Source organism: Medicago sativa, chromosome 3 (genome assembly GCF_051527215.1).
Source record: "Medicago sativa cultivar Bolivia chromosome 3, Bolivia_mono, whole genome shotgun sequence".
Classification (NCBI taxonomy): Eukaryota; Viridiplantae; Streptophyta; class Magnoliopsida; order Fabales; family Fabaceae; genus Medicago; species Medicago sativa.
This window is the reverse complement of record NC_140751.1, coordinates 79,057,072-79,067,360: the sequence shown is the minus strand read 5'-3', so window position 1 is coordinate 79,067,360 and position 10,289 is coordinate 79,057,072. Positions and strand designations below refer to the sequence as shown.

Below are 10,289 nucleotides of genomic sequence, written 5' to 3'. Positions count from 1 at the left end.
ACATTGTAATGGTCTTTCTATGTTTGTTTTAGTGTTGTATTATATCTGTTTGGAGGGTAGTATTTGAATGTGTGAATTTTTCTATCACTTTTCATTTAGTCAATTTATCCTACATGTTATTCTCATTTGATTTTATATATTTTAATTTATATATTTTAATGTTGATGTTAAAGAAGAGATTAAAAAGATTATGTTGATGTTAAAAAAGAGATTAAAAAGATTACGAGATTGCTGATTTTTTTTTTTGGTGTTTTTAATCGCAACTCTTTGACAAGAAGTTCCAAGACTGGAAAACCATTAACATGATTTGGCAGTCTAGATCCTACATTTTTGTCAATATTCCCAATTTGTAAATTGAATAAGTGGTATGTAGAAAATAAATTAATTGATCAATATTTTTTTTATAGAAATAGAATAGAGTAGTGAACGTTGATATACATTTACCTTTTGTGATTAGATGACAAAATATAGAGCTAAAAATTAGTTAAAAAATTGTGGCGTGGTAAAGGGTATTTGTGGTGCGTTTTAAATCAGTTTTGAGGTATAAATCATCCGGTCCAAAAATAAAATGATATGCGTTTAGGTTTATATTGAAAAAAACAAACTGATCCAATATAATGGTCTACATGAATATGTTTTTTGATATCCAAATTGAAAAAATGTAATTAAAATTATATTCTTTTTATAAAAGAAAATTTCTAATTTAATTTTAACTATAATATGACTATTCCTTCAAAAAAAAAAAACTAATGTGACTATTTTCTATCAATGCACTTAATGAATATTGATTTCATAATATCACTTTAAATTAATTTCTCTTTAATTCTCTTTTGGTAAAAAAAATATGTAACTTTACTTAAACCATCCACTACAGAGCACCATAAATTAGGTGCTTACATTTATTTCATATGTCCACATCACTCATTTTACGGTAATACTTAATAAGCATCATTTTTCTCCAACCCAGCACCTCAAAATAAATTATTAAACAGGTCCCACAAATAATTTTATATCAATACATTTTAACAACATTTATTTATTTTATTAAGATTTATTAAATGAGACTCATCAAAAATGAAGAGAGAGAGGGTGTTTCCATAGCCACAATTTTCCATAGCCACCCATATATTATTCTCCACAATGGGGGTGCTTATTTAATGTGGTGCTAAATAGGTGAAGCACCCATCATTGTGGATGGTCTTAGATGTGATTAAAGAAGAATGATTTCATAAAATCCATTTAGAGTAATTTTTTTTGCCAATAACTATAATAATTTGAAAATTATTAAATAATCACAGCTCTAATTGTCTTCTTTCTATTTCGTTAGTTTTTCAATTGTCTCCTCTTCGTACATTTTTACAATTAAATGATATCAAAAGTCGATTTTGTTTATGATATAAAAACAACTTCTTCATTTTCAAACAAAAATAAATTAAAAATTTCATCAATTTATCGAAAATATTTATACAAAGTCCTATTCTCTTTTGTTTCTATCAGTCGCTAATGATTTTTTTTAGAAGAAGCCAAAACAAAATTAACATAAATAGTTATCATCCTAATACAAGGTGTGGTTGGAGTCGTAACCTACAAAAGTCATACACATATACCACGAAGCCAAATCGGTTGAACGAAAAAAAGCTAAATGGACATTCCAAAATAAACTAAGACCATCCACAACAGAGCACCCTAAATTGGGTGCTTACATTAAATTCGTATGTCCACATCACTCATTTTACCATAATACTTAATAAGCACCAATTTTCTCCAACCCAGCACCTTAAAAGAAATTATTAAATAGGTCTCACAAATAATTTTATATCATTACATTTCAACAAAATTTATTTATTTCATTAAGATATATTAAATGGGACCCATGAAAAATGAAGAGAGAGAGGGTGCTTTCATAGCCACCCTTCTCCATAGGCACCCATGTATTATACTCCACAATGGGGGTGCCTATTTAATGTGATGCTAAATAGGTGAAACACCCACCATTGTGGATGGTCTAAGAGATTTTTCCCCAAGTATGCTAATCAAATAATAAATTACAAGACATGGCTTTGAGCTATAATACTAATATTGGGAAGCATCTTTCAACCAATCATTATTTTGTTAAAGTTTCGAATATTTTCACTCGGTCGTATATGATCATTTTCATAGAAATAAACAGTTAATTAGTCCCTAAACTATCACTCTTTCAATAACTTAATCTCTAAACTATTAAAATCAACTAAAAGATCATTAAATTGAATTTTTTACATGGTCCACTGGTGAGAAACTTCGCAGAGTCTTCGCCTTAGACTCTGCAATTTCTCAGGAGAGTCTTTACCTTAAAATGCATCTATAACTATGCATTGAATTTTTTTTTTATCCTTTCCTTTTTGGACTTAGATATAACTTAAGTAAAGTATTGATTATTTAAACCATTTGGTTTGGAAGAAAAAGATGTAACACATGTATGTTTTTTTTTTTTTTGTCAGCAGACAAAATGAAAAGTATCACTTGAAATTAACAAACACAATTGTGCGGTTGAAGTTCAAATTACCTGAGTGAAAGTGTCCAATCTAACAATATAACGACATTGTCAATCGAGTTAGATCTTACAAACATGACAATATTTTTTTAATATGGCAAAATGAAATATATTAAACCAAGAGAAGATTCCAACTTGGGCAAGAAATGCAAGGCTAAGACTCAAAAGAATATCAAGTTATATTACAAACCAAACACCGGCAATAAAAAGCAACAAAACAATACATATGAACCAAAACAAACACTAGCTAGAAAACAAAGTTCAAACACCCGCCGGCAATGAAAATCAAAAGCTAAGTGTTTAGCTTTCAACCACTAAAGATAACACACATTTTTGTTATAAATGCTTTGTTTATTTTTAATAGATATGTAGATGTTCTCATTTTCATTTTCAATAAATCTAAACCCATTTATTAAATTTAATGGTGTTTTTATATGGTTCATCAGTGAGAGACTTAATAGAGTCTTCATCTTATAATCCACCTATAACTATGCATCACTTTTTTTTTTGGTTATTTTCTTTTTTGACTTAGAGACAACTACAACAAAACATTGATTTTTTAACAAGTTGTTTTAGAAGAAAAAAACATGTAACACGTGTATTTATTTTGTCAATAGATGAAGTGACAAGTACCATTAAGACACATAAAATGGAAATATCCAACGTGGATGGTCGTAGGAGTCAAGAATGAATATGTTTAAAAAATTTGAGACAATTTTTAAGAAAATGATATAAAAAAAATCTTACAAAATTATTATATTAGACAGGACAATTTTTCATATCGCGACATGAATGCATGAAAAAAAATTGTACAAATTTTTCTAAATAATATGTATCAAATAATTAAAATTAGAGTTATAAATACATAAATCATAAATTTATGAACCTTTTTCAATATTTTTTTTCTTTTTTAACTAAAAAAACATTTTTTTCTTTTTTAAAAAATTCACATTAATAAAAAAAAAATATTTAGAATGGCAAACTAATTTCGTATTTGTTTTCCACCCGTTGTTTACTCTCTCTATTAATAATATAATTATTGTAATTTATTGATTTAATTGATTATAATTAAATTCACAATTATATGTTTAAATTCAAATATTAAATACTGAAAACAGAACACAAATTTATGATGGAGATTTGGTGTTAACTTTGTCTGCATTCAATAGAAAGTAGCTTCAAATAGTTATAGTCGCAGTGATTTTTGGATGTCAAACTATTAGATTAGTTTGAATCTTAATTCGGTTCCACCACCGATCTTTCATATTCCATTTATTTTTCAGGTATTTTTTTATTCTTAATTTTTTATCAGTAGCTATCTATAATAGACTAATAAAATTAACTTATACTTAATTGTTGCAGTTCTGGTGATTCTGTTAATAAAGTCAACACAGGTATGGTGGAGGAACTTAAGGAAATGGTTGACGTGTTTAATAAATATGCAAATAAATTTCATCAGGTGCGGGATCATGTGGAACAGGGCGGAACACCAAACTTTTCGGTTAGATTGCTTGGAAGACATAAACGGGACGCGAGGATGCACAATCTACTGACATGTGACGAAGTTGTTGCTCTAATTATTGGTGATTCAAATGATATGGAGAATGGCAGAGATGTTGATGCTAGAAATGCAGCAGAGGAGTATAAGAGGTTGTATGAAACTGAGCCTTATTTCATACCTTTACAGTATCCTCTGTTGTTTCCTCGCGAGGAGGATGGTTTTAGTACAAATATTCCAATTAGATCTGTTGACCATGGAAATAAGAAGCGGACACGGATAATAGTTACCATACACGAATGCATTGCATATAGAATGCAAGACAGGGTCGTTGAGTATGGCAACGTTGTTAACTCGAGGAGATTGTTGCAAAATTTGCTGTTGATTGCTATACTATGATTGAATCGCAACGGTTGTGGTACATTAGAAAAAAAATCAAAACACCATAAGGTGCGGCATTCTGAATGGTTTGCACGAGGCAATGGATTGGGGTGAAACTGATGCGTCTAACGTTGGATGAAAGATAGTGTGACCGCCGTCCTTTACGGGTGGCAGGCGTTACATGTTTAATAATTGTCAGGATGCAATGGCAATTTGTAAGAAATATGGATATCCCGATTTGTTTGTAACAATCACGTGCAATTCAAACTGGCGAGAAATTCAAGATTTTCTTAAAGAATGAAACTTAAAGGCATCTCATAGACCTGATATTGTTTGTCGAGTGTTCAAAATGAAGTTGGATAAATTGATGGGAGATTTTAAGAAGGAAGAATTGTTTAGCAAAGTTGACGTAGATATATATTGTAATATTATGACACCGTCTTTGTCTGCATAATAAATTTATGCAGGTATACATTGTAATACTATGCGGTATACATTGTTGATGTTTATTTATTTTTTAAATAAATTATTACACCATTTTTGTCTTAAAATAAATTATGACATCATTTTTGTCTTCGTAATAAACAGGTCATAGTCACGTTATTTTCGAGTGCGAACTATTGTGTTGATATTGCCAACTGTACTAACAGTTATTGTTTTGTTGGCAGGCATGTACACAGTCGAGTTTCAAAAAAGAGGTCTTCCGCATGCTCATATCTTGGTGTGGTTGAGTTCAGGGAACAAACTGAAGACGGGTGCTGACATTGATAAGATCATATCATCCGAGCTGCCTGACAATACACTTTATCCAAGACTTTATGATGTTGTTTCTTCTTATATGATGCACGGGCCATGTGGTGGTGCACGTCCCTTCTCCCCTTGCATGGACAGGGGCAGATGTACGAAATATTATCCGAAGGATTTTAAAGGAACTACGATGATAGACGACGAGGGTTATCCGAGGTACAAACGTCGCGATTTTGGGATACATGTTGACAAGCAGGGGGTCCAATTGGATAATCGCTATGTCGTTCCATACAATCCACATCTTCTCATTAGATACAGAGGTCATGTAAATGTGGAATATTGTAACAAATCCAACTCCATCAAGTACCTTTTCAAATACGTTAACAAAGGCCCTGATATGGCATTGATGCAGTTGTCTGTTGACGGTGATAATCGTGATAAGTCCAAGCCAGTTGATGAAATAAAGCAGTATTACGATTGTCGTTATGTTTCACCTTGTGAGGCTGTTTAGAGGATATTTGCTTTTGATATACACCATAAATGGGCTCCTGTTCTCAAACTAAAGTTTCACTTGCATAATGAACAATCGGTACTATATGATGGTGATCATGACATCGAGGATGTGGTGATGTATAACGAGAAAGCGTCTACCATGTTTCTCGCGTGGTTTGAAGCAAATCGTCGGTATGTAGGCGTGCGATCTAACGTGTGCTGAATTTCCAACAAGATTTACTTATGAGAAGAAAGACAAACAGAGGCAGCCACATAAACTAGGATATCAAATTGGAAGGCTTCATTACATGCCGCCTGGTATAGGGGAGTTGTACTACACGAGGATACTATTGACTGTTCAGAAGGGTTGCATGGGATATAGATGCATAAAAACAACTAATGGCCATACCTATGACACGTTCCAGGAAGCATGCTCTGCTTTGGGATTACTTGACGACGACAGAGAGTTTATAGATGGTATCACGGAAAATGGTGAGTTAGGATCAGGCCATCAATTGCGTTGGTTGTTTGTGCATCTCTTAACCACTAGCACAATGACGAGCCCTGATATAGTATGGGCTGCGACATGACAGTTACTGTCCAATGGTATCTTATTTGAACTTAGGAAGCATCTGAATATTCCGGGTAATGTCTATTGTACTTATTACGAAATCTATGCACCATTTTTGTTTTCTTTACGATCTAATTTTTGCATTTTTTTCTCTAGCTAAAAAGGCACAGTTTAGAAAAATGTTTAACATAGTCGTGCTCAAAGTATTTTATGCCTATCTCAATAAATATATTTATCTATTTAAGTAGTGATAATAAACAAATACAATATTCTTTCAAAAAAAAATAAACAAATACACTATTAAATATTTTTTTATTTCATGACAACGGGTTTATACAGCAATATATAGAATAGAATGAAAGGATTTAAATACTAGTGTATGCACGTAGGAAAATAATAACTTAAGTAAAACAGAAATAAATTCAAGGCTACCTAACAAAGTAGACACACCAGAGAGCTTTTCACTATTTTTTTTAGACGACAAATATTATTCTTCGTTGAGAGTGCATAGGAAACGCCAAGCACTCGCAGAAATGAACAGAGGATGAGAACCAACAAAGGCAACACGCCTGCACCAAAAAAATCATGAGGCCGAGGTGTAAACTAGGTTGCCTTAATCAAAGATCAAACCCAGCAAAGTACCACGACAAACTGTGGTGCTACCTACACGAGAGTACCCCTGTCTAACAATCTAATGCCCACAAAGATCCTCTAAAAAATCGCAGCTGCACTACAACAAGCCGAAATACCTGCAACTAAAAAACAAAAAAGCCAAGCGGACGCAGCAACAATTATGCACACACAGAAGCCTCCCAGCCAGCGGCTACATCACGTAGTAGCAGCGCAAAATTGACACCAACACACCCATAGATAATGCAAACATCATAAGGTTAATGCAGGACCTACTGCCAACGCCACAAAACTATCATATATAGCTTTTCCACTATGTATATCTTGGTTAATTTGATCACATTTTCTGTTCTTTAATTGATTATTTTTTCATGTTATCTAGATTAGCGAGCTATCATGACATCATTTTGTAGCAGTTCCTATATCTATTTATTTTCGCGTTAAATAAATAATGGCTTGGGAAATCCTTTACAAATAAGCTTATTTTTTTAGTTTGAGTTAAGCTGGAGAAACTTTTTTCGATTAAGAATTGAGTCGTGACTTTAATATCATTTTTTTCTGTTGCATTGCATATATTCTCTTACTATCATTTTTCTTCAGGTGTTAATATTAATTTCGTGACTTTACATTTAATATGAAAATCTGCATATCGGTGACGATAACATGAAGAACCTGTGTTTGATTGAAATTGAAATGCTGCTTCAGGAAAACAGACGGTCGCTTACAGACTTCAAATTTATGCCCATGCCAAACGCAGCAGACATGCCAACTTTCACAAACAAGCTTATCGTTGATGAGCTAAATTACAACAAAGTTGATCTGGAAAAGACACACACTGATCTGTTACTGATGCTGACTGATGAACAAAGATGTGTGCATGACAAGATCATGGTTCTGACGACGGTGGTTTCTTTTTCTTATATGGTTACGGTGGTACTGGAAAAACCTTTATATGGAAAACATTATCGGCTGCTGTTAGATCGAAGGGGTTAATTGTATTGAATGCTTAAGATGGAAAAGGATAGTCCTAGAGCAGATCTGGTGCGTGCTACAAAGTTGATAATTTGGGATGAGGCTCCAATGATGCACCAATGGTGTTTTGAGGCAGTTGACCGATCATTGCGTGATATCATGTCCAAGAACGATCCCCTAAATGAGGTTAGACTTTTGGTGGAATGACAATAGTTTTAGGTGGTGATTTCAGGCAGATATTGCATGTTGTCCGAAAAGGAACGAGGCAGAATATTGTTGATGCCACAATCAATTCATCAAAGATATGAGCTTATTGTAATGTGTTGAGGCTTACTGTTAATATGAGATTGGGTGCATCTTCGGTACCTGCGGAGCAGGAAGAAATTGCTAATTTTGGCAAGTGGATACTCTCAATTGGAGACGACAACGACACTTCGGATGAGAATGGTGAAATGAAGGTAGAAATTCCTGAAGATTTGCTCATGTCGGACACAACAAATCCTTTGATGTCACTTATAGACTTTGTGTATCCCGATTTGAATGAAACCTTGGTGACCCGCTATTTTTCCAAGAAAGGGGAATACTCGCACCAACGCTTGATTCAGTTGAGCATGTTAACGAATATATGATGTCACTGATTCCAGGTGAAGAGAAAGAGTATTTAAGCTCTGATTTTGTTTGTCGATCGGGTGAAAATTCTGATGTCCAAAGCGAGTGGTTCACAACGGAGTTTCTTAATGGTATTAAGAGCTCTGGAATTCCAAATCACTGGTTGAAACTAAAGGTGGGATGTCCAGTTATGCTGATGAGAAACATCGATCAGGCCAATGGACTGTGTAATGGTACGAGGCTGACAGTTACACATCTAGGGAAGAGCACGATAGCTGCTACCGTAATTACAGGAAAAAGGGCAGGTACCAGGGTATTCATTCCCGGGATGAATCTTATTCTGAGTGATCCAGGACTACCCTTCAAATTCAGGCACAAACAAAATTTCCATTGACACTTTGTTTTGCAATGACAGTAAATAAAAGTCAGGGTTAATCTTTATCTCGAGTGAGAGTTTATCTTCCTAAGCCCGTGTTCACGCATGTACAACTCTATGTCGCTGTCTCTCGAGTTAGTTCTAGAAAAGGTTTGAAGCTGCTCATCTTTGGATGAAAAGGAGACCACAAATGTTGTGTATCGCGAAGTTTTTCAAAAAGTATGATCATTGATTATGTTTTAGAATTGCTGTTGCTATAACTTAGGAAACTAAAGTTGCGTATTGTTTGGAAGTCGTTTTTTTTTTAATTTCTTTGTAAGGCAGACTGGTCATTACAGGACATGCAATTTCTATATAAGCAGATCCTCCTGCTATTGACTTTTAGTTGATGCACTTTTCAGGTATAACAATACGCGGAACTTTTTCTTTTACATTGTTGTTACCCTAAAATACAATATTTACATTAGACCATTAGTTTTGTAAAAAATAAAAACAAATAACAATTGGTGTTTCTGTAGCCCAAACTATATTTATACACACCCGTAAAAAATTTAACGTTTGCATTCACAGACTAGGTGTATACATCTGACACTGACTATTATATAAAAAAAAATACAAATATTTTAGTTTTAATGATTAATAAAATACATTATGTCAACAAATAATAATATACAGTACGTCGGCGTATTTTTGCAAAAATATTGCATATGCTAAGTTTAACAATGAGTACATCTTATACTACAAATAATTAGTATAAGTATAAATCCAAATACTTTAATCGTTATGTGCAATGTTTAGATATTTCAAAATATATACAAAATTAACAAAATTAAGATGATATTTTTTTCCATATCAAATTTAAATTATAACCACACTTATAACTTTAAGATAACATAATATAAAATCTATACATTTGATCAAATTTTTTTTATTTCCCCGTGCTTGGCACGGGTCACTATACTAGTAATCAAATAATTCATATAACACTACTCAACCACTTCTACCCTGTCAAATGATAAAAATTCATTCAAATGATCATACATAATTTTGATAAATTACAAAACTGTATGTTCATATATTGGTCGGCTAAGATGAGTATTCTTAAGACAAGACTCGCTTTCCTAAGATGAGTGTAATATCTTCTTATACTCAGCGAAGGTGCCATGGAATGGTGCCACTCTACCCTCGGATTAAGCAGTGCATGCCTTGCATTCAGGAGGGGGATCACACCCCTATCCCATCGGGACCCTGTCCTTTCAAATAAAAGTGTGTATGTGTGAATTAAAAATCTATCAAGTATTTCCAAATATGTATTATTTTATTAAGTTAAACAATTATCAAATAGTCCAAAAAATAACAATCCTTATGAACGTAAACTTAAAGTCTTATTTATTATACTTTTTTTTTCAGTTTATTGGATTTCAGTTTTACTATTTTCTACTTTTTTTATAAATTACGGAATCTTCACATGGATAAACTC

At 32.9% G+C, this 10,289-nt stretch overlaps 1 pseudogene; it reads left to right on the top strand.

The window, feature by feature from the left end:
• The first annotated feature begins 3,665 nt into the window (after nucleotides 1–3,665).
• On the top strand, nucleotides 3,666–9,034 carry LOC146940585 (uncharacterized; annotated as a pseudogene).
• The last annotated feature ends 1,255 nt before the right edge of the window (nucleotides 9,035–10,289 follow it).